Raw genomic sequence first — 24,956 nt, forward strand, 5'->3', positions numbered from 1 at the left:
GAGAAACCTGCAAATTATTCACAAGTGCTGCCAAAGTCCTTGCCAACCCATGGGATTCTCGAGTGCCCTGTAATGCCCTGCTTTCCGCGCCCCAAGCTGTCGGGACCCTGGGGCTCCGTCACCACGTGGACCCGTGTGGGGTGCAGACACCGGGAGAAGGAGCGGGGCCTCGGTTCCAATCACATAATCGGAATTAGCGTATCCGTGCGCTTCCCAGGTCAGAGAACGTCAGATCTGCTAAAAGCCAGTGAGAGCACATCAAAGCAAGGGAGTCACTTCATGTTTCTCCGCCGGGGGGTGAAGGTGGATGGTCACAGTTGGGGCAGGCATGCTCCCTCGGTGCGTTTGCAGACGAAGCTGGGGCAGCGACACACCCCATGTGCGCCTCCCTCGGCCGTCATGCGCGTGACCGGGGCCGCGTGAAGAACAGTTGTCAGGAAGTGCGTTGGCTTTCCAAGGACGCCATAGAAGGCACTGGAACATTTATAGAGCAGCCTGAGCTCACACACAGATCTACAAGTAAGCTCCCCTAAAGGCGAAGGCCCGGCCGCCTGCTGAGTACCGAGAAGTCTTCAGGGACATGCAGTAGCAGGAGGACCCTCAACATATTTGGAAAGTTGTGATCCCAGTGCAAACACAAAGTCACTGTGTGTTTGACAAGCATAATGCACGAGCCACTGAAAGTACAGCTCTTGAGAGCTTCCTAGCCTCAGGATCTCCGCGAGAGTGAGTACAGTGTGGGAGCTCGGCTGCCTCTGCTTGGAAGACGCCAGATGGGCCAGGAGTTTCCGTCGGGCAACAGTGTTGGGTAGAAGATCAAAGGCCTCCTGCCTGCACCCTCTTGCCTCCGTAAAGGTCCTCAAAGTGTTTCCCCTCAGCCTGACTTCCACCCGGAGTACGCAGCCCTGCGATGGCCCCCACACCCCACCTCCCGTGGCCCTCCACCCCCCAGGACTTCCCACCCCTTCCTGGGCATCCCACCCGAATCCATGCTTCAGCCAAGTTCTGACTCACGAGGATGACACAGTAGCTTTTACAAGTGAAAGAAAACTTGAAGAATAACGTACTTCAAGTCCTAACAGATGAAAGATGAAGGAACAGAATAATGGGTCCAGATTAACCCAACTACAACCTTATAGACCCGACATTAATTCCAAACCTACCTTTCATCTGTCCATACTGACTCCATTAGAGCATCATCTCAGGAATTCAATAATTTTTAACAAATCACAGATACCAGGGACACCTGGGTGGCTCAGTCAGCTAAGCAGCTGATTCTTAGTTTTGGCTCAGTTCATGATCTCAGGGTCATAAGATTGAGCCCCGTGTCAGGCTCTGCTCTCAGCAGTGAGTCTGCTGGAGATTCTCTCTCCCTCTCCCTCCACCCCTCCCCACGCCCCACTTGCGTGCACGCTGTCTCTCTCTGTAAATATTAAGTAACTAAAATCTTAAAAGTCACAGATACCAAAAGAAGTACAAAACAAATGTTCAGGCTGCTCACTATCGAGTGAAGGAACACCATGCACTTTTACCTGCAGCTTGTCTGCTGCATATCTGGGGGCACTTCGGTTTTCCTGTTTCTACACCCTCCCTCTGCAGACTGATGTCTTGAGATATTTGTCTTCACTTGCTTATAGTTTAGGATTTGCAGAGGACCCTCATGACTTAGTTTTATTAAAATGTTTTGGGTTTTGCTCTCTGGTTGCCTTATTTTTATGTAGTGATCCAGAGATGAAAAATCATGCTGCCTCTGTCAGCTTGTCGGAATCCTGCAGCTCTGAGGATTTTGAGAGATTATGGGATTTTTATTCTGCTTATATTAAATCAAATCCATTTAATGTGAACAACCTTTAAAGACCTTCCACAGGCTGGGGAGACCCTGCGCAGATGGGGTGAGTGGACCTCTACTGCTGCCTGGCACCCTCCTGCCACACACACACGCACACGCACACGCACACACACATGCACTCCCTTGTCCTAAGAGGTCTTCTGTGACGCTGTCTGTTTGCCAGATTTGTAGAGGACACCTGACCCCTGTTGGCCCTCATAAGCACCGTTCTGCACACAGGCATTGAGGGACTTGTCTTCTCCCTGGATCAGGGCTGAGCCACCACTAACTGTTGTCCCGAGGCTGTGCTCCGGTTCTCCCCATCACCCGTGTCACCCGTACGTGCTGCTGGTGGCCCTCACCCACCTTGTCACTTTCTGGGGAGGCGGTTTTTCTGCATTCCAAGCATGTGCCTGCACCACCCGTTTGGCCACCGAAAGGCAGCTAACACTGGCTCCTTGTTGTTCATTTTCTTACTCAGACGTTCATCACTCACTGGCTCCACCTTATTATGAGAATGAAAATGAATCCAGTTGCAGTTCTTTTAAGACTTGGCAAGTTTCTTCCCCACCTCTGTAAATGCTCCTCCCGCCAGGGCTCTACCACTCAGTGGGAAGAATGTGAGGGACGGAGTCGTGGTGGGAGCCCTGAGGTGCTGACCTTCCATGTCAGTGTGACCCTTGCCATCAAGGTGGCAGAAAGCTAGAAGCGGAATGTCTTAGACTCACTGATTTCAGATCTCTTGTTGTCCTATTGCCCAGTCCTCAACACTCCCTGTGCTCCTTCTCCACACTGTGTCATCCGTCATCTGAAATTATTCTTGTGGTCACTCTTGTTTAGCTGAGCACTTTTGGGGGCTATGTGAGCCTTCTGAGTCATGGAAACGTTCCCTAGAGAGCTCGGTGCAGGTGTGCAGAGGGAGGGAGCCTGTGAGTGGCCCGTGGAGAAGGGCAGACCGCAGAGGGGACCACTGCAATGCTATGGTGAACCTGTACCCGGAAGACTCTCAGGGAAGAAGAAACGGTTAGGATAGGAGCAAGTAACAAAACCATAATCACTAGTCAAAGACAGCAGTTTTAGGATGGAACTGGAGGAGATTATGCTAAGTGAAATAAGTCAAGCAGAGAAAGACAATTATCCTATGGTTTCACTCATATGTAGAACATAAGGAACAGCCTGGAGGACATTAGGAGAAGGAAGGGAAAAATGAAGGGGGGGAAATCGGAGGGAGAGATGAACCCTGAGAGACTACGGGCTCCAGGAAACAAACTGAGGGTTCTGGAGGGGAGGGGGGTGGGGGGATGGGTTAGCCCGGTGATGGGTATTAAAGAGGGCACGTTCTGCGTGGAGCACTGGGTGTTATGCACAATGAATCATGGAACACTACATCAAAAACTAATGATGTAATGTATGGTGATTAACATAACATAATAAAATAAAAAAGAACACTTAGGTAACTCAAACAACAGTTTTAGAATAAAGACATGTGCTAAAATTTACCAACCATTACTATCCAAAGGGAAAATAAAATCTTCTTGAACCAAGGATTCCAGTGTTCAACTTCCAAAATCCAGTCCAGAAAACCGAATGCCTCCCAACACACAAAATTAATGTGTTAAATCAAACATGCAGGTGCGGGTTGCTATACGTATGAAGATGTTCTTAATCCCTGATTCCCAGGGGTGGCTGAGTCTGAACATACTCGCATAAGCCATGACGAATGAGCCTGTGGGGAAGCTCAGGACTCGTCACTGCAGTGTCTTAACTCTAATGGTCTCTCAGTTGTTGTTGTTGTTATTTAATGGACATGATGTGGGAAACAAACGCCAAAAGAAAAATTAAATTTCCTTACTGCCTACAGCCCACTGATGAGTCCTTGAGATGGGCAGAGTGACCTTCCCCTGGGAGCTCAGCTGCCTCGATGTGGCCCTTTGCTAAGGGCAAGAGGCAACCTCAGCCCAACCCCAGGATCCTGTGAGTCTACTGTAACATACAAAAATTCCTTTGGAAACTTCCTTTATCTCTACTTCCCCTTCCCCCAAAATAGCGAGCCCTTCAGGATCCTGGAAACCTTGTTTCCAAAATTCCTGAGAGACTCCTGCTCTCCCTAACCACCCCCCAACTTGAAACTACAGAATCAGTTACTCCTCACAAACCCCTGGGGGGGCAGCAGCTCCTTCTGCCCACGGTTCCTGTCCCCATACTTTAATCAAACCACCTTTGCACACCAAAGACGTCTCAAGAATGCTTTTTTGGCCTCCAAACCCTACCATCTTTCTTCCATTAGAGATATTTGCAGCATTAGGATTTCCCGGCACCAAAGTCCAAGGACTGCACCAGAGAAAGCCACCAAGTTCAAGCAGAGTCTGCAGCCTCTCGAAGCCCATGCCAGGGACACTGGCAAAACAAATATTCTGAGTCGTGCGGGTTGCTTGCCTCTCCGTTAGGTCCCTCCGCACATCTTCTAGGAGGAATTCGGTCTGCAGGGTTTGCAAGGGCAGCAAGGGCAAAAGCAAACACCGGAGTCCTTCATTTGTCCCCAAAGACAATAGGATCCAACCGTCAGTCTTCTACTTTCAGAAGCTTCTGAGCTTTGGCTTCGGAAGTTGAGAGGAGCGCCGTTACCTGTTGTGAGACTGTGATTTATAAAATGAAATCCGTATTTGGTCTACATTCCTTTTCTGGCAAGGAGCTCCTAAAACCCTGGAATTTCCCAAGTGAGAAGCATCCTGAGGTATTTTTGTTATGTTAAGGAAGCGTTGTTTTGAAAGCACCCCAGGATGGGGCTGGTTGCCCGGGCAACTAACCCCGTGTTTGGAGAACCAGAACTTTCAGCCCCTCTGGGGTGGGGAACAGGCCAGAGGGTGAATTAATCACCACTGGCCAATGATTTAATAATGAAGCCTCAAAGCCCAGCCTTGGGACAGTGGTGCACCCAGAGAGCTTGGGAGCTTGCGCCCCTCCCCACACTTTGCCCTATGTATCTCTTCCGTCTAGCTGTTGCTGTATCCTTGTAAACTGTTAATTTAGTAAGTAAAATGTTTCTCTGAGTTTTGTGAGTGAGTCTAGCAAATTAATCAAACCCAATGAGGGGCTTGTTGAGACCTCCAGCTTATAGCCTGTTGATCAGAAACACAGGTGACAATCTGGGCTTTTGATTGGCTTTTGGGGTTGGGGGCATGTCTTGCTGGACTGAGCCCTTAACTTGTGGGATTTGATGCTATCTTCAGGTAGACTGGCTCAGAATTGAGTTGAATTGTGGGACACCTAGTTGGTGTCTGAAAATTGCTTGGTGGTGTGGAGGGAAACCCCCACCCATTAGAATTGGGTACAGAATCACACCTGTTCACTGACACTGGATCTTTATGGAGCTGGACCAACCAACTCCCCAGGTGTTCAAAGAACAGTGAACTCAAGCTATGGATACTCTTGTTCTGTCCATGACAATGACTCACGACGACAGCCTCAGCATCATTCACGTTTACACCAAGCTCCTGAGCCTTAGCCGTGCTACTCAGTTTATTTCTGGTTTCTGGCCCTCGAACTTGGTTTTGACCTTTGGTGCTCACAGAGGCTCATACTTCCTGCATGCCCCTTCTTCCCAGCCATGTTGGAGAAGCAATCACCTGGAGGGAATCCGCCCGCTTTGACAGGTGCAGGACCTTAGGCTACTCAAGTTACCTAATATCTCCCTCCAAGTCTCTGTTTCCTTAGCCATAACATGGGACTTAAAAACATGCCTCATATGGTCTTGTGATATTGGAATGAGAAAATGCATGGAAAGATCCTAGCAGCATGCCAAGCTCTCAACTAATATTAGCTGTTTTCTTATGCATGATTTTATGAAAAATTTACTGAAGTGTTACAAGGTGGCTGCATGATGTAGGCTGTGCTAAGGGGCAAGCACAGTCTACATCACATCCCCAAGGATACACTCGCTTTCCGCCGGGGCCAGGAACCACGGCCTTCTGCCCTGTCGGCTGCTATGTTCCACAGCCCTGCCTTCTTCATGTCGTTCTTCTCAGCATCGAGTCCTCAGATAGGTGTACATAATTGGAAGCAGCAGGGTCATTTCTGGACCCAAGCGCCAAGAAAAGTTTGGAAAATAGACTTCTACCCTGGAGAGGCATGGTTCCCAAGGTGGGAAATTCCCCAAACATAAGAAAGGTTTGCAAATGTTAATCGATGACCATAATGCATTACAAGCGACTCCCCCACTTGGAGGGTTGGGGCATCTTCCTCCGGGCAGCCCACCACCACACACGTCCCTCTGTCGGGTCATCTATGTCTCTGCTGCAGCTAGGTCTCCTTGTGTGTGCCGCCCGCCGCTGGCTCTGACTCACTGAGCAGCTCTAAGTCCTCATTGTGTTCATACCCCCTGCACTCTGGACACAGAGGCTACTTGATACAGGACCGCTCAACTCTTGGTTGAAAAGCACGCACTCCTGGGGCAAGAGTGGCAGAATCTGTCTCTGGTTTATGCATCTCGTGAGTATTTGAAGATGAACTTACTGAACTCAAAGCTCTCATCTCCACCCATGGGCTTGTTACACATCAGCACTTGTGTTGCATATACCACACCAACTATGGGTTTGTCCTATATTTAAGCAGGTTCCATGGGCTTTGAAATTCTTGCCACACTGATGAATATAGCATCAGAAAACCTTATTTTGCTGGAACATGTAACAGCTGGAAAGCATCCAAAGCACCAAGTGCTTGTTGTACCTGGATTTCAGCGGGGACCCTGATGGGTCAGTCATTCTTAAAGTGTCGTTGTATGTAAGTTTGCATCTCGAGTGAAAGATCCTCAGACGGATTGTAAGAACCCACCGTGACCATTTCAGACATGCAAACAAAGCACAATTTTCTGCATTTCTACTTCAAGTTTTCCTGAAAACATGTAAAGAGTTCACTATTCTGAGCGTCTGCCATATGTGTGTAATTGGGAACGCGCTAGCAGGAGAACAGGTGAACATGAAGCCTATCGAGTGGCACAGCTGTCCCATCGTTTAGAGTAAATACCTCAAAATAGTCACCAGTCATATTTAATATAGAGAATGTCATTGATGTCTAGACTTTTAGGACTTCACAGAGAACCAAACTATCAAGCTTAATAACAGCAATAAGGGTAAATATATATTTTCCATGGAAAATAATTTGCTCAGAAACAGGAATGCTTTAGATCTGACATTAAGAATGTGTTAACTTGCTAAAAGAAACCTTTAGCCCTTGGCTTGTATGATGAAGAAAAATAGGTCATTAGTCTGGAAAAAGACTTGAAATATTTTATATAATGACTGACTAATGTCACTCAGCATAACGTCCTCAGGGTCCATCCATGTGGTTACAAATGGCAAGACTTCATTCTTTTTATGGCTGAGTAATATTCCACTGTGTGTGTGTGTGTGTGTCTGTGTGTGTGTGTGTGTGTGTGTAATCACATTTTTAAATCCATTTGTTGATGGACACTTAAGTTGTTTCCATATCTTGGGGTTATAAATAATATTGCAGTGAACATGGGGATGCAGAATCTTTTTGGTTAGTATTTTCATTTCTTCGAATCAATACTCAGTACTGGAATTGCTGGATCACATGGTAGCTCTATTTTTATTGTTTGAGGAACCTCCGTGCTGTTGTCCACAGTGGCTACAGCAGTTTGCATTCCCACCAACAGTGCAGGAGGGATCCTTTTTCTCCACATCCTCACCAACACTTGTCTTTTGATTTTAGCCATTCTGACAGGCGTGAGGTGATCTCTCATAGTGGTTTTGATTTGGATTTCCCTGGTGATGAGTGATTTAGAGCACCATTCATGTACCTAATAGCCATTTGTATGTCTTCTTTGGAAAAATGTCTATTCAGACCCTCTGCCGATTTTTAAATCAGATTGTTTACATTTTGCTATGGGGTTGTAGGAGTTCTTTACATATTTGTAATATTAACTCTATACCAGGCATATGATTTGCAAATATTGTCTCCCATTCAGTAGGTTGCCCTCTCATTGTGTTGATGGTTCCCCTGCTGTGCAGAAGCTTTTCAGTTTGATTTAGATCTACCTGTTTATTTATGCTTTTGTTGCCTTTGGTGCCACATTAAAAAATCATCGCCAAGATGAATGTGAATGAGCTTACCACCTATGTTTCTTCTAGCAATTTTATGGATTCAGGTATTACATTCAAATTCATTTTGAGTTAATTTTTGCCTATGGTGTAAGAAAATGGTCCAGTGTCATTCTTTTGCATGTGGCTGTCCAGTTTTCCCAACACCATTTGTTGAGGAGACTGTCTTCCCCATTATATATTCTAGTCTCCTTTGTCATAAATTGATCATATGTATGTGTGGGGTTACTTCTGGACTCTATTCGACTGTTTTTTGTTCCATTTTTGCCAATACCATACTGTTTTGATAACTGTAGCTTTGTAACAGTTTAAAATTCGGGCACATGATGACTCCAGTGTTGTTGTTAAGATTGCTTTGGCTATTTGGGGTCTTCTGTGGTTTTATACAAATTTTAGGATGGTTTGTTTCTATGAAAAATGCTATAAGAATTGCATTGATTCTATAGATTGCTTTGAGTAGTACCAACATTTTAACAATAGTAATTCTTCCAATCCATGAGTATTGTATATCTTTCCATTTATTTGTGTATTCTTCAATTTCTTTCATGAACGTCCTGTAGTTTTCAGAGTATAGGTCTTTCATTGTCTTGTTAAATTTATTCCCAGGTATTTTATTCTTTTTGATGCAATTTTAAATGGGATTGTTTTCTTAATTTCTCATTCTGATAGTTTATTATTAGCATATAGAAAAGCGATATATTTTTATATATTGATTCATGTTCCACAACTTTGCTGAATTTATTAGTTCTAGCAGTTTTTTGATGGCATCTTGGGGTTTTCTATATAATAGCATGTCACCTACAAATAATGGCAATTTTTATTTCTTCTTTCCAATTTGTATCCTTTATTTCTTTTTCTTCCCTAATTGCTCTAGCTAGGACATCCACTGCTATGTTAAATAGAAGTGGTAAGCATCTCTTTCTTGTTCCTGATCTTACAGGAAAGGCATTCAGCTTTCCACCATTGTGTATAATGGTAGCTGTGGGCTTGTCATATGTGGCCTTTTTATATTGAGGTACATTCCCTGATACACACTTTGTTGGGGGTTTTATCACAAATGGATGTTTAATTTTGTCAGTTTCTTTTCTACATCTATTGAGTTGATCATGTGATTTTTACAATTCATTTTGTTAATGTGGTGTGTCACACTGATTTGCAGATGTTGACATACTTGCATCTCTGGAATAAATCCCACCTGATTGTGGCATATGATCATTTTAATGTAGTGTTGAATTCAGTTTGCTCATATTTTTTTTCAGTTTGTTCATATTTTGTTGAGGATTTTTGTATCTATGTTAATCAGAGATATTGACCTGTAATTATCCTTCTTGTATTCTTGTCTGGTTTTGGTATCAGGTAATGTGGACTCTTAGAATGTATTTGGAAGTGTTCCCTCTCTTCTACCTTTTGGAAAAGTTTCAGAAGGATTGGTATTAATGCTTCTTTGAATGTTTGGCAGAATTCACCAGTCATGTCATCTGGTCCTGGACTTTTTTTTGTTGGGAGGTTTTGATTAGTGATTCAATCTCCCTACTAGAAATCAGTCTGTTCAGATTTTTTAATTTCCTCATGATTCAGTCTTAGTAGGTTGTGTGTTTCTAAGAATTTATCAATTTCTTCTAGGTTGTCCAATTTTTTGGTATATAATTGTTTATTGCAGTCTCTTGAGGTCCTTTGTATTTCTGTGTTATCAGTTATAACATTTCCCCTTTCTGTTCTGATTTTGAGTCTTCTCTCTTGGTGACTCAGCCAAAGGTTGTCAATTTTTTTTTTTTTTTAAGATTTTATTTATTTGTTCGAGAGTGAGAGTATGTGGGAGAGCACAAGCATGGGAGGGGCAGAGGGAGATGGAAAGGGAGAAGCAGGCTTCCTGCTGAGCAGGGAACCCGAAGCAGGACTGGATCCCAGGATCCTGGGATCATGACCTGAGCTGAAGGCAGACACTGAACCAACTGAGCCACCCAGGCACCCCAAAGATTTGTCAATTTTGTTTATGCTTTTCAAAGAACCAGCTCTTGGATTTATCAATCTTTTCCATTGTCTTTTTAATCTCTATTTAATTTATTTGTTAGTGCCCTGAGGGTGGTAGCCTGCCAAGAATTGTCTGATTGTTACAGTCCCATGGGACCCAGTAATGCATGGCCCGCCGGGTTTCCAGAGCTAGGCAATCAAGGGGAGTGCCTGAGTGGCAGTCACAAAAGCCAGGGCACCAGATGCATGTCAAGGCTCCCTTCCAGGAGCTATTGGCACTCTGGAATGTGGTTGGGGGGGAGGGTACAAAAATGGCACCTGCCAGCTAGATGGCGGCAGAGCAGGAACACACAAATGGTGCCCGCTGGGAGAGGAAAAGATTGTGCCCACCATCTGGAGCAAGACAGAGGGAGAGCATGGAGATGGTACTCATCAATTTCTATCCCTGGAAAGTATCCCAGCAGGTTCCTACATATGTGTGTTAAATTAGATGCCTGCCCCATAGGCTTACACTTTAATACAAGCAAATGACCATGCTTCACATAAAGTCTGGGCACAGTTGGCTGCTCTGCACTGGGTGGGTCTAAGCACATAAGCATTTCAAGAGTCATTTCTCAGTTCTTTATACTTTTATGGGTGTTATGGATATGAGTCCCATTGGGTTTCAAAGCTAGGTGTTTTGGGGGCCCCTCTCTCAGGTGCGGGACCTAAAAGTTGGGGTTCCCAATGTGGGGTTCAAACCTTTCACTCCTCAGGAAGAAGCTCCAGGTTTTGAGTTCCCTCCTGATTGTGGGTCACTGCACCAGCGTTGGGTTTATGCTGAGATTCTATCTCATTCTCTCCAACCTTCTTCAGTGTGTTCAATGAGCATTTGCCCAATGGGTAGGGCTCAATCTGCTGGGTTTTAGATTTATTTCAGAGGAAATTGTTCATATGTAGCTATAGATTCTGTGTCTGTGGAAAGAGGTGAGTTCAGGATCTTCCTATTTGCCGTCTTGAACTAAAATCCAAAAATATTATAATTTTACAACATTAATCAGCTACGGAAAAATGTCTACAGAACTTTTGCAGCCCACTGGCGGTAGCCATTTTTACCATTTTTACTACATTTTTACCCAAATGTAGTTCAGACTCTTAACTCTAGGTAAGTTCATGCAAATGTAGCAAACCTACAGATCATAACCCCAAACTCCAGACATAACTTGGATTTTTTTTTCATAACTTGGATTTTATAGGGATGTTCAACCTCACCAGGCATAGGAACTTTATTTCTGAAAATTTCGGTACCATGCCGACCAGTGAAGAAAATATTTTAATTGTATGACTCATTTTTAACCTCCAAAGGCATATTTTGTAGCCAAATACTTTGTTTCAAATAGTTTAATTAAAATTTAAATAATCAAAACTATTGTCTCCTGGGGTGCCTGACTGGCTCATTCAGTAGAGCCTGTGACTCTTGATCTCAAGGTTGTGAGTTCAAGCCCCATGCTGGGTGTAGGGATGACTTAAAAATAAAATCTTAAAAAAAAAGAAACTATTGTCTCCTAAAAAATTCTACATTCTGTCTTTTTTATTATTCTCTCCTATTACTTAGCAGAGTATCTATTCTGTCGAACAGATTTAGGTAAATATTTCAAATCTTTAGACCAGGAGTCAACAAATTATGCCCCAGCCAAATTCAGCCAATATCTGTTTTTGTAAATAAAGTTTTAATAGAAAACAACCACACCCATTTATCCATGAATTATAGGGCTGTTTTCTTGCTACAACAACAGCGTTGATTCATGAACACAAGGTATATGGCCTGCAAAGGAAAACGTTTACAGACCATGCTGTACTTGATCCTTATAATATTAGCCATCAGCTATGCCAGGAACTAAAACTTGAAGAACACACTAAATTCCCCTTGTTACTTTTCTTCACAGAAGTTTGATGAAATTAGATTTTTACAACAGACTTTTACAACAGTTTTGTTTTACAAAAAACAGATCAAACTAAGCAGTTTTTCAATGTGTTAGTTACAGTAATTGTAATTTACTGTACATCAGCAAATGGGAATTGGCAACCCAATGTACGTTACTGACTTATAGGCTTTATGTACCATCTCAGAACTGAAAAAATGTATATTGGAAAAATGTACAATCAAAGCTCCTCATTCAGAGAAAAAAACTGCTCCAAGGATAACAGTTTACTTTGTAGATGGTCAATTCTGAGGGCTAATTTTGCTTGAAAGTAAGCATAACATGTATCCAGCATGTCTTCTGACACTGGGAATATCACAGGGACCACGTTTTGAAAATTTTAAGTAATGATATGTCCAGTTTCTAAGTATAATTATGTGCTTTATAATTATTCATTGAGTCACAGTGGTATAGTCAAGACCGGACAGATCCTGATTCACAGAAAAGTATTAGAGTCAGTTTGAGAGCTTACAAAGCCTGTCTTTTGGCGGACAAAGATCACTAACTGAATTAGGGGGAAGTAGAAAACGCCAAGCGAATGGCATCTACTGTTAGCACGACAGGATTCAGAGGGAGGAAAGTTTCAATCCAAGTTGGTAGTCAAGAAGGAAGCATTTAAATTTGACCTGTGACTGAAGAGCTGGCTAGAGTGGGGATGGTTTGAAAGGGAGCAGGAAGAGGAAAGAGAAAGAATACAAATGTCTAGGTGGTTCAAGAACCAGGAGATAGGGGAAGGCCTGTTCCAGAGCCAGTAAAGCATTACATGGCTTTAAACAGAATCTAGTGGATGACAAAGTTCAAGCCACAAACAACACACAGGGTCCCCACTTGCTGTGCTATTCCATCTGTACCTAGGGCCTCAAGGACATTACTTGCATTAGAACAAGTAAATTTTTCTCTAGAAATTGGGTTCTCTTCCCCAGGGTTTGAGTCACTTCCTGGCCATTGATTCTTTCAGGCTTGGGGCATACTTACCCTCAATTGCATTGCTTCCATGCAATAAGTGGAAAAGAAAAAATGTGTAGCTTGGAAAATGAAGTGAATGGCTGACTCTAGATCTTAGCAATACAGAACAAGGGAATATTTGACGTTGTTGTGTTTTCTGAGTTTTAGTTTTTTCACCTGGAGAAAACACTATGATCACGAAGTCCCCTTCTAACTCAGATTCTCTGAGGTCCATGGGTCTACCAGCTCTCCTTGCATTCTGAACCTCACTATCTAGAATGTCAATATAGAGAGTAAGCCACGCTTGTGCCACCTTCTAAATTTTAAACATGCTCAACCCCCAAAGATACATAGCTGGGAGGGGTACGTGACTAAGAGATAAGCTTTGGCTTCAGCACACAAAGGCATGGGAAGCATTAAGGCTTGGAGTATGCGTGATTGGAGCAGAAGAAGCTCACTGGTTCCATTACCTGCTGAAACTGCACTTTTGTAATGTTGCTGGCCTCAGCACCTCATTTCCTCCTCCTGGTGTACAGGAGAGACTCATGAAATCTCTGGGGCATGCTATCATTGCTATCATATGAGTTACTCTGACCAGAACCATTTTTATTTTCTCAAACTGTTTTTTAATATTTTTGCAAATTTGAGAAAAAGACACATTTTGAGCAATTCCTGCTATAAAATAATAGCTAGTATTTTTGTAGTACTTCAGCTTTACAAAACATTTGACATTCATATAATCTCAATTCGTCATCCCAGCAGCCTTCTAAAACAGCTATTTCTGGGTTTCACTGAATCTAAGGCACCATCTTTAGAAAATACACAGCACTATTTTGTATCACAACCAGAAGAGAGTGCTACCATTTAAGCTACGATACACTGTGGCTTAGAATTGATTAAAAAGCAGTATTTCCCACATCCTTCAGATGAGGAAATTGAGGTGGCCAAGGTCAACTAGATAACCATGGCAGAATTGGGATTTTACTTTATACATCAGACTCTAAATGACCTGTAATTTACAACTAAAACATAGGCCATCCTAAGCCATTCATCAATGCTTTAATTCCAGTAATTATAATTTACTTTTTTACACCAGTAAATGGGAACAAGCAACCCAAAGAATATATTATTATGCTTTATGTACCTTCTCAGAACTGAAAAAAAATTATTGGAAAAATGTGTAAGGTACACTGCACAAATGGCCTTTATATGTGTGTAGCAATGTACACGTCCACATCGCAGCTCTTCTGCACTAGAAACTGCTAATCCCTAGAGTGGGAAGAAGGAAAACTTCTGATCCTCTTTCCCTGCAATCTCCCAGACATCATATTCTCTCCTGGCACCATTTTCTCACATGTTACCACCACAGAAATACCCCTTCTCTTTGTGTTTCCAGGAGTTCATAGCAGCCTACTAATTAGGAGAGCAACAAGAAAAGATTTGAAAATTTCCAAATGTTGAGCACATATTTAAAGGTTCCCAGAGAGGGGAAAGGATGCAGTTCTCTGGGAGACACTCTGGGATAGGGAGCCCCTTAGCCCTGTTGTTGAGCCATGTGGTCTATTTTTTTCTGCATGTGATACATGAGAGCCAAACCTTGGCTTGGAATGGGTAGGGAGTAACTGCTCCCCAAATGTTTCCAGGTCTCCTCTCTTCCCTGCCCTATATCTGTCTGTGGGACCTCCTTTAACCAATGAGATGGAAACAGAAATCATGCGCATCACTTCCAAGTGGAAACATCAAAGTCAGGAGAGATGTGCCATGTCTCTCTGGTCCTGCCTCTGTAGAAAAGAACCTGGAGTCCCAGCACCTCTGGTGAGCACACAGAATGGAGCCATCCAGTTCCAACAAGATGTGCACGTGGCAAGACCATGAAATAGTGATCTCTCTTTCCAGTGACTGAGATTTCCCAGTTGTTTGTCACCAGGGCTTTGACTTATACTCCGATATCTTGTGCCAAGCATTAATACCAATTTCTTTGTGAAATTTGCCACATCTGTGTTGTACGCCTTTGGCATGTTTTGCTAAGACTATGAAGACAATAACAAAAACATTGTCAAACACACAAAAGTATTTATAGAGAAGATCTGTACAGTGACTGTGATGCAATCATGCTGGTAACAGCCAGGTCCTGTATTACTAGCATGCTCCCAATGCTATTCTGAATATTTTACGTGTATTAACTAACTTCCTTCTCACAACAACATTATCATGACCACTTTCACTGCCGTCTCATAGGTGAGGGACCATGGCACAGTGAGGTTCATGGCCTGCTCAGCTCACACAGCAGGCAGGCGGCAGAGCCTGGACTCACAGAAGCTGGCTCTTGAGCCAGACTGCCTTCAGCCCCTGGAACAAGGGGATGTCATCCCAAACCATGAGGAAAAGCTGGGGCCTTTGCTGCAGAGAACCCAGTACATTTTCTAGTTCCAAGAGCAACTTATGTGCAAGTTTCTCTGGCATTTTCTTTGCTGATTTGCTGAGACCATTATAAGATTAAATGTTCTTCAGTGACTTTTCACATCTGCTAATGAATTCAGCAAAGTGTTTATTGGTGACTTTCTATGCCTAATTGTGGTAATCATTTAATATGATTAAACTTAATTGAATACCATGTCATTAAATGAAGCTATGTCTTTTCCACTGATGAAATTAATAAATGAGATATCATGACCCATATGCTCACTTTAAGTAAATTTCCAGAATGCTTCTGTTGACGTGTCCAGAAAGTTACATAATTAGAAAACTAATTGCATGGCATGTTCAACAATTTTGAGCATATTTTGAGCAGATCGTCAAGCTGGGATCTCAAAGGCAATTCAGCCACTAGACTATCAGCCTGCCAGGAGCTCTGCCCTGTGGCTGATGCTGAGAGAAAGGCAGCCTCGTCTGGGTTTCCTTGTGTCAAATCCCTGCTTCCTTCTTAGTCCCAAGGCATTTCTCCCATCAAAGCCTCACTTTCTCTTGCCACATTCTAGAATATCACTTAGATCAAAAGCGAAAGACACGTTCTGGATCAATACGACTGAGGAGACATGGAGGCTGAGTAGTGAGAAGGGGTGAGGGGCAGTCCCATCAGAACCCGAGGCTGACTGAGAAAGAAGGAGAGTCTTCCCTATGTGCCAGTATGAGCGAGGCTGGGGGACAGGGTACTCGGTGGACCGCCTGGTCACAGAAGGACAAACGCTGTAGGAGGCCTCGCGCATCTGTAACAGTCCGATTCCCAGCACGGGAGTGGCGTGGTGGGTATCGGACTGGGGAGCAGGAAATGCGGAGTTGCTTGTTAGCCGGGGGGCCTGGATTGCAGTCCTGCAGGATGGCCAGTGTTACTCTGCGGTACAACCCGTGCCCGCGCGGCACACAGAAAAATTTAACACCCGCGTTGGCACTTGCTAGCGAGGCTGGCATTCCACGTCGAAAACCAACCCCATTAGTGGCCACACAAAGCACGCCGTGCGGAGTAGAATAAAAGGTCCAGTGGGTTTCCTTGCACGGTACTGGCTGCGCAAGTCCATTTTTCCCTTACGGTTTGCAGAGCCCTGGGGGCGCTCACGGCATCGTCTCTGCCTCCCGCGCTGCCTTCATGGGGCTCGCTTGTGCACATGTTCAGAAATGCAGCAGGCATTTCTCCCTCCGAAAGATCTCGTTAAATAAGTACACCTCCCTCCCTTCACGGTGCAGCCCCGAGAGATTCTGTTTGTCGGGATGTTCGCCTAATTGGCATGGTCTGTTTCCTCGGGGGGAGACACACCCTTCAAAAGGACTAGGCAGGGTTTGTTTTAAGTCCCTCATATATATGGCTCACATGCGCCTTTGTACTTACTTTAGCGCTCACAAGCCCCTTCCTGCGCGTTTATACAGATGACAGTCCAAAAGGCAATTCCGGCTGCCAACCAGCTGCTTCCTGCTTTTACATCCCAGCCTCCCAGAGTTTATCTACACAAGATGTTTTCTCAGCCTCTGGAGCACAATTCTGAACCCACACAGAAAAGTGACAGTTGCCGTTCACCTACCGTGATGTGCGGCCAGTTTATTCTCCATGGGCTTTGCCACGGGAAGAGATTCCCTACAAGATGCCGCCACCCCTGTGATCTGTGGGGTTGATACTGTCCACGGGAAAAACGATGGAAGCTTGAGAGAGAAAAAAGTCCTTTGCTGCAACATTATGTGAAAGAGAAAGAAAAGCCATACGTGTGAAAACACAAAGTCAGGCTTGTCGCTGACGGAGATCCTGTGAGCCCGGGACATACGGGTTGCAGAAGACTGTCCTCGCAGGTATGCGGGAAGAACGGTGACCTGGGACATTATACGATAGGAAGAAACAGACCCAACAAAGTGTCGTCCAGATGAGCTCAGCAACGAGAGCACCATTGAATGAGCCCAGGAACATTGTGTTTGGAGGGAGATATACACACACCCGCATATATATTACATATTATATCATCATTATTATATATCACTATATATTATGTAATTATGTATAATATATAATCCTATGACTATGTAGTTTATAATATGATTATAAAATATATAAGTACACAGTTTTTCTATGTATTACATAATAAATGCCATGATATGTAATAAATGACATTTTAAGATTAAATATACTATATGTTCTATATAATATGTGCTATAGACACTGTATATTATACTCTATATATTACACACTATATATCATATATTGTATGTATACAAAATATATAGAGTATAAAATACGGTGTGCAGGATAGTTATAGTATCACTAAAATATAAGGCTATTATATACAGTAATATAGTATGAGGCATAATATATATGTAAAAGGTAAATATAAATACATTATATAAAATATTTTAAAACATTTTAAAATATTAAGTGGAGAAAACATAAATATTCGATATTGGATCTTTTCAACAAAGATGAGTGAATTAAGAATCCAATAGGAGCTACCGCTGAGTTCCCGTTCATTCTAACTGGCTGTGAAGTGCTGGAAAATCACTAAGCTACATGGTCCAGTCTTGACAGTGAATGAACCATTAGGTGGAACCACCTCTGGAGGACCTTCCAGACCTTTCTAGCCATGTACAGCCCAGCGGAGCAAGGCAGACCCAGGATAACGCTATTCAAGAAGCAAATTCTGCTTAGCCTGCTGAGTCTGCTCCCTTCAGTTGGTCCTTCTGAGTGACTCACCCCTGCTTCCTGGCCGAGATTTCCTGAGCAACCTGCCCTCTTGGAGTGAGACCCCCAGCAGGCTGAGAGCAACCCCCTCCCTCTGCCCCGCATCCCCGAGACCTTCCTTGGGTCTGGCTTCTGGAGGAATGTTCTCCCCACCCTCCCTGCCCACCCGCTGCAGACATTCAGACCCTGGTTGGGAATGTCTGCCAGAATCAGGTGCTTCAGAATGGCCCTTCCTCCTGGAGCCCAAAGCTCAGGCTCTGCTTCAGTTTGCTGCTTTCCTGCATCTGGTCCCCAAGTCCAACCTACTGGACTGAGAATACTTTGTATATGTAGAGCACAGTGTATGCGGAGACCAGACACAGTGAATCAAACAGGTTCTTCTGGGGGCACCTGAGTGGCGCGCTGAAGCATCTGGCTTCGGCTCAGGTCATGATCTCAGGGTCCTGGGATCAAGCCCTGCGTTTGGCTCTGCTCAGCGGGGAGCCTGCTTCTCCCTCTGCCCCTCCCTCCCACACTGCTCGTGCTCTCTCTCTCAAATAAACAAATAAAATCTTTAAAAAACAAACCAGGTTTTTCTGCTCTAACAGGAGTGGGGGAGGGAGGGAGGAGGGAAGGCAGGAGAGCGGAAGGACAAGAAAGAATATGGCCAGCCATGATCCCTAATAACAAATACATTTGGTTTTATCATACTGCTTCTCAAATACACACCCAAGCAATAAAAGTCATCCTAAGCAGAATACATGCACAGCCTCCCCGTGCCTGTCTGCTTCCTGGAGGAGATGCTGCCCGGAGCATGAACCCTTTAATAAAGCCAGCGAGTCTTCAAATCCGCTGGGGCGAATGTTATTATTTAACAGCAGAAATACAGATTCTCGGCTAAAGAATCATCACAGAGACTTGCAGCTGAACAGGGTTAAAAATGAACCATTGGAATGCCGCTGGAAAGAAGCCCTTCAGGGGCACCTCTTCCTGCGTTCACGGACAATTTTCTCTCTAGACGCCAGACATCCCGCCCTATCCTTCAAGGTCAGTTACTTAATCAAGATGTTTGATGATGTCGATCTTCTGTATCACTTTTCTCCCTGGAACATAATATCGGCCAATAAGCATTTTTCATTGTGTCAAGATAGCTTTATGCTCTCATATCTTTCCTCCTTCCCTTTATTTCTTCTGTTCTAAGAGTACTACTGTGCACAGGCTGTCTCTGGCTACCCCGTCTCCATCTCTGCAGCCACTCCGCCCTTCTGCCCGGTATCCAGTGTGATGCTGCGGCTCTGTCCCAGCATCAAGGACTGTGCTTCCGGCCATGATCATCCTGAGGCTCCCGGCTTCTCACGCAGCTGACATGTCCACGATTCTCTCCCGCTTACCCCTGAGCGAAGCAGCTGCTTCCTCACCTCCCTGTTCTGCAGCCTCCCCCCCAGCACCTGCACCTCTGCCCTCAGCGTTTGCTGCCTACGAGAGCTTATCTTGACTCTGATTTGATTTAGGGATGTTGTTGTTCCTTTGAATGATTTCTCATTTCTTTGCCTTTTTGCAATTTTGAAAAAAATTTAAAGATACAGGAAAAGTGAAGAACGTTTACAAAACACAGTCATATTCCCACGACCCAGATTTATCTAAATATCCTGTCAGATGGGTTTGTAATCTTTCTAAAAGAAAAAAAAATAGGGGCCCCTGGCTGGTACAGTTGGTGAAGCCTGCGACTTGATCTCAGAGGTGTGAGTTCGAGCCCCACGTTGGGGGTAGAGTTTGCTTAATTTTTTTTTTTTTAAACAACAAGGAGCACCTGGGTGGCTCCATTGGTTGAGTGTCTGGCTCTTAATTTCAGCTCAGGTCATGATCTCAGGGTCATGGGATCGAGCCCCATGTTAGGCTCCGTGCTCAGTGCAGAGTCGGCTTGAGATTCTCAACTTCCCCCTCCACCCCTCCTCCCCCACTTGCAAAAGCTCTCTCTCTCTCAAATAAATAGATAAAATCTTTAAAACAGCAGCAACAACAACATACAGTCTCATCCTTATTGAGCCAGTGGTAACTGGTTTGGCATGTTTTGTTTTTTATTCCTTTTTTAAAAATGTGAGGCAGTTCCATGTATCCATGATATAAAACTGTTTCTGAAAGTGTCGCTTTCCATAAATGGCACTGTGCTCTATGTATTGGTCTTCCTCTTTCACGCTGTGTCAGTGATTTAAAAAGTCCTGCATTGCCTATCTTTTGTCCCTCCAGTGTTTGGTTGGTCACAGGATTTATCCAGCTACGTAAGCAGGAGTCTTGTTGAGTGGGTTTCCCATACAGAAACCCACTCTCCACGTTCTGTGTAGACTGTGCTCGGGTGCCCCACGACTTGTGACGCCGCCTCCATCGTATCACCCAGTTTCTGCGTACGTGCTCCCCGTCCTTCTCCGCGGGTCTGTGCTGACCTCACACTAAGTGACTGCACCCTTGTAATGTGGGCGCCCTCTCCTAAGTTAATTTGGCTTTTTCACAAGGAAAAGTTTTAGTTATTTTTTTATTCATAAACTTTTTTTAACCTTGTATTATAGAACATTTTAAACATACGGGAGTAGACCCCGTGGGCCAGTGACCTCCTGTGTGCTCCCTCCCCAGTTTCAAGGATCATTACTTTGAGCCTCCCTCCTGGTTCCCAGCCCAGCCCCAGATTCTTCTGAAGCAAATTCCAGGTACGGTATCATTCCAAACATTTCTTAAACTGCTTCTCCACACATATTCTTCCATATATGCTTTAGAACCAGCTTAAGTTCCCCATGTATGTCAATGGAATTTTGATTGAATTTTCATTGAATTTATAGGTTTTAGAGAATTCAGGTAAAATGCTGTATCTTCCTATCCGTGCATTTTGCATTTCTCACCACTTATTTGATGTTTCCTTTATAACTTCCAATAAGTTATAGTTTTCTCCATGAAGGTCTTGCCCCTTTCATTAGATTTTGCTGTAGTGACAAATGAATGACACACACTTCCAGCCTCCCGCCCCTTCTGGTCATTGCGGTTGTGAAGAAATGCTGTGAACTTTGTGTGTGGCTCTTATTCTCTGCAAATCTAGCTGAACTGTTATTAATCTCAGTAGTTTATTCCTAGATTCTCTTGGATTTTATATGGGGATGATGACATCATCTGCAAGAACATGAGAGTTGTGCTCTACCTTTTCCTTCCTTATAACACTTGTTGTTTCCCCACGATGGCTCGGAACCCCAGTTAGATGAGAGTAGTAATAAATGGCAGCCTGGCTTTGTTCTGTCATGGGTCACGTAGGCTCTCCCTCGCCTAATGTCTTTTTCCTGCCTGACTGTCTGATATGTTCCCAGGCTCTCTACTTAGCCCCGTGCAGATTCCTGGCTAGTACTCACCTTTGAGGGAGGCAGTTCTGAGCCAGCCTCGTCCGGGAGTGGGAGGCAGAGTGAGCTGCCGAAAGGCCGCCACATTCATCCATCTGGGCTGTTGTCATCCTCTCCTGAGCTTCCCTAAATCGCCCCCAGGCCATGGCAGCCTCCCTTCCCCCTGCCCACCTGCCCTTGGGCAGACTTTCAAAGCTGAAATGCAGGATTCACCTCCATTTTACCTCCCACCTTGGAGATAGTGATGCCGCTTCTTGAGGGCCCATCAGTGGATACCCACCTGCCCCCCACCACTGGGACAGAGCCTGTCTCTGGGGCAAAGAAGAGCCTTCTGTGAGCAGGTCAGATGGGGTGGGGTGGCCCAGGCGGAGTGATGTTTAAGTTGCCCCCAAACCTCATCTCCGCTGTGTTGCGGGTCCCCAAGACATCTGCCTCTTTCCCTTTGCTCCTGCCCCTGCCCCTGGCCCTGGGGTTTGGAAACCCTGGGCGGCTCATGCTTCGTTAACACCTGTCCCTCCCTGCACTTGTCACCGAACATTTCCAGGTGTAAGAAAGCCTCTGATTTACACGATTGCAAATTCAGCTGAATGTACAGTGATATGAGAAACCCCCAGGAGTCTGCTTTCCCCTGCTATCACCTCAGGACATTTAAGCAATTAATTAAAACAATTAATAGTTCAGTGGCAGAGAAATCAACCCCCATATAAGCAGAAAGTTTCCCGGTTAGAAAACAAGCGATCAGAGAAAAAACTACTTTTAAGAGAGAAGAAAGAGCGGGCAGGCCGAGTTTCCTCTCTCAGCTGGTAGATTAATGATTATATGGCAACTCTGCAGCAGGTTACGATTCTCAAATAGGAAGGCACAGGATGCAATCTCTGCTCATGCTCTCTGCAAGCTGTTTCTCTAAGCTTGGCTTCCGGAGGCAGCTCTCCAGTGACAGCCGAGATGATCAGCACGTGGTGAGCAAGCCCTGTTCCCTGCTTCCCTGGTTGACTGAGTCTCTGAAGTGCTAAGGAGCCACATGCCCAGGATCCTGTGTGCTATGTGACCTTCAGTGTCTTGTTCTTGCCGGAATCCTCTCTCCTCACACCTTTCCAAGAAAGTGGAGACAGTGTTCGGAGCTCCTTGCTCCCGTCCCGAAGGCCCCTGAGACCTGCTGGCGGCGTGGGGAGCGCGGGCGCCACGGCTCCTGTCTCCTCCCAGACATGGGTGATTTAATGCCTTCGTTTCGGGGTCAGCAAACTTACTCATATTTCTCTCCTACTAACCTACTAACAGATTGCTCCCGACAACCTGTTGTTACTGTTGAAACGGATCTCAACTTAGGGTCAAAAATCCCGAAGGTGGTACCTACTGGTCACTGGGCGTGAGGAGTGAGGACCTCAAGCCGGGCAGTGAGCCCCGTGGGCAGCACCAGGACTGGACCCACCCACTCAGGATAACCTGTCGCTCCATCTCTACTCACTTTATGTTTGTATTTTCTTCTTCAACGGATTAAAGGACATTTACAGAAACCACACTGACATGCTTTTTCAAACCAGCTTCCCCCTCTCCCTTCTCCAGACTGTTGCACTTCCTGGCGGAGATCCTTGGATCGTGTGTGTGCCGTGGCTTCAGCGCGAACGTTCCCAGGGACGGTGGTGAGAAGGAGAAGCGTGACATTCAGGGGCTCGCCACGCCCCAGGCCCTGCTCTATGTCCGAGGACAAGTGACGACAGCGCATGCGATTGCTGAGGGAGTCCCGCTGTTACCCCTGTTTTACGAAAGGGAAACTGAGGCACAGATGGTCAAGGAACTGGCCTACGAGCTGCGACCCGAACCTCAGTAGCCTGAGGGTCTGCTCTGGTCACCATCGCGTCCTGGGCAGTGTGGGCTGCTGGGAAGTCAGACACCTTTGGGTTGATGCCACCCATCATCTGCTGGAAATTTCCACCCAGTCAAGCCTTCGTTCAGTGGGTGGCCTATTCTTTCAGTCACTCGTTCAGCAGATCTCTGCAGAGCCCCTGCTCAGTGCACGTTCTGAGACCTGAAGGTCCAGCGGGAACAGACGGAGTTGTCCTTCCCCAGGGAGGGTGCAGTCCCCCCAGGACACGTGCACTGTGACCACGTCATAAGTAAGAGAGCCACTACAAGGGTAGGGTCTGTGGGAAGCTGCTCCAGGCTCGGAGGTTCTGTGGCATTCTTGTGGACCCCAACTCCTATATTATTTTGAGAGCCGTGTGGCACCAACAGGAAGTATTTATGCTTGCAAATACGGAGTAGACCGTGCGGGGGCAGGGCGGGTGCCCCGCAGAGCCGGGGGAGTGGAATCGGCAGCAGGTGTGAGGATCCAGGGCAGCTTTCGTGGGGCTGTCAGGCCTGTCACAGAAATGCTTTCTGCCCTCTTCCCCGGCTCTAGAAATGACCCAGGACAGGTCTGCCTGTGCAGGACCATGGCTCTGGCAAAGACCAGTAACCCGTCTGTGGTTGGCGGAGGGGGGGCCCCAGAGATGCCCGAGGCCTCCTCCCCAGAAACAGTGGTATGTTCGGTGGTACGGTAAAGGAAATGAAGGATATTCGCGTTGCCAGGCTGCAGTCTGTGAGGTGGGAGGGTAGCCTGGGTGACCCAGGTGGGCCTCGCATAATCACAGGGCCCTCACAAGCAGAAGGCAGTGGAGAGCCAGCGAGAGGGTGGGAAAGACATGGCCAGTCACTGCTGGCTCTGAGGGAACGGGGGTGGCCTCTGGGAGCTAGAAATGGCAGGAGAATAATTCTCGAAGGGACACAGCCCGGCAAGGCCCCTTTCAGTCTCTGAGCTCCAGAACCATCAAATAACAAATCTGTGTTGTTTTAAGCCATTAGTTTATGATAATCTCGTTCCAGCGGCAACAGGAGACGAACACAGCATTCAGTGGGTTTGTCCTTCCTGAATGTTTTATTTATCGCACTGATTTTTGTGTGAAACAACGGGTTTAAAAATGCAGGTACGATGGATCTGACCCCTTTAGAGAATCCACAGCCCCTCTCCGTGTCCGGCTGCTGTTGCGGCAAAGGGGCTGAGTGGAGTCACCATCTCCCACCACCTATGGAGAGTCCTCAAGCCAAGGTGCTGGCAGGGGCTCCTTCTGGCACCTCGAGAGGAGAATCTGCTTCCTCGTGGGCTTCCAGCGTCCAGAGTCGGTTCCCAGGTGCGGCCCCTTCCTCTGTCTCCAAAGCAGCCTCGTGTCTCCTTGCAGCCTCCCTGGCTCCCACGCTCCCCCATGGAGCTCTCCGCCCAGCACAGACGCACTTACTGAAAAGTTCTAAATGCACACACGCAAGATCCTGGTTTTATGGGTGGGGAAACAGAGACCCAGGCAAAGTGACTTTCCTCAAGCAGTTGGAGGCTGCATGGAGTGCTTAGTTGCAAGGTTAGGTGAGATTCCAAATTCCAATCCAGAGCTCTTTGCTCAGCTAGGATAGTAACCGGTGCTTCTGCACTCTCCCAGCTTCTACAGGAGGGACCTAGGCTGATGTTTAGATTGTGTATGTGTGCGTGTGTGTGAGAGTGTGCAAATATGGGCATGGTGTGTGCAAGTGTGTGTGCATGGTGTGTGCAAGCGTGAGTGTGTGCACGGTGTGCGCAAGTGCAAGTGTGTGCAT

General features: G+C 45.6%; 1 pseudogene; it reads right to left on the minus strand.

The window, feature by feature from the left end:
* Positions 1-21,445, minus strand: part of LOC114206099 (cytochrome c oxidase subunit 7C, mitochondrial pseudogene) — a 45,271-nt pseudogene extending 23,826 nt beyond the window's left edge.
* Between the last annotated feature and the right edge of the window lie 3,511 nt (positions 21,446-24,956).

This window comes from Eumetopias jubatus, unplaced genomic scaffold, assembly GCF_037043125.1.
Source record: "Eumetopias jubatus isolate StellerSeaLion01/CBP00866 unplaced genomic scaffold, mEumJub1_p1.0 scaffold_2, whole genome shotgun sequence".
NCBI lineage: Eukaryota > Metazoa > Chordata > Mammalia > Carnivora > Otariidae > Eumetopias > Eumetopias jubatus.